Source organism: Octopus bimaculoides, chromosome 2 (assembly GCF_046866305.1).
Source record: "Octopus bimaculoides isolate indiv1 chromosome 2, ASM4686630v1, whole genome shotgun sequence".
Taxonomy (NCBI): domain Eukaryota; kingdom Metazoa; phylum Mollusca; class Cephalopoda; order Octopoda; family Octopodidae; genus Octopus; species Octopus bimaculoides.
The window spans coordinates 101,364,273-101,364,950 of NC_142929.1; positions in this window are offsets into that span (position 1 = coordinate 101,364,273).

A 678-nucleotide genomic window follows, 5' to 3' on the forward strand; every position below is an offset into this window, starting at 1 on the left:
GTGTGACCTTTGCTTGACTTATTATATGTATGATCATACATAAAAAAAAAACACACACACACACACATAAGCATTCAGAACTATGTATGCCAGTAAATGCTTGAGTGAATGCATACATAGTGCTAAAAGGAGATCTAACACTCTCGAATGACTTCTGATGCATATTCACATGCTGAGACAGCACTCAATCAGTGTTTTTATCCTTCATGTATTTGAATACCAACAGTTGTTCACACCAATCTTTATCTGTCCCTGAAAGAAACTCATATCTCAAACAAACATGTACAGACGTTTACACAAACACATACACTTTCTAATGAGTATCAATCATTACAATGGTTATTCACTCCATCATAGAGTTCTAGAATGAACTAGAATGCATTTAATGAGGCTATTTGATCTGCTAGAACCAGCAGTCTAATGTTCTTCAAATCATGCCCAATCTTTTTTCAACAAAGATTACATTGAACAAAATAGTCTATGATATACAAAAAAAAAAAAAAAGACAGGATGATCATTGCTGGCCTGTTTGTTCAACCAGAGCTGGCCTGGAGACTAAACAACAATATATCATTACAGATATATACAATCATCAAATACTGTCATGTTTCTATAACATTTAGACACCCTATACACACACACACACACACACCACAAAGTGTTCCCAGTAGTCATATG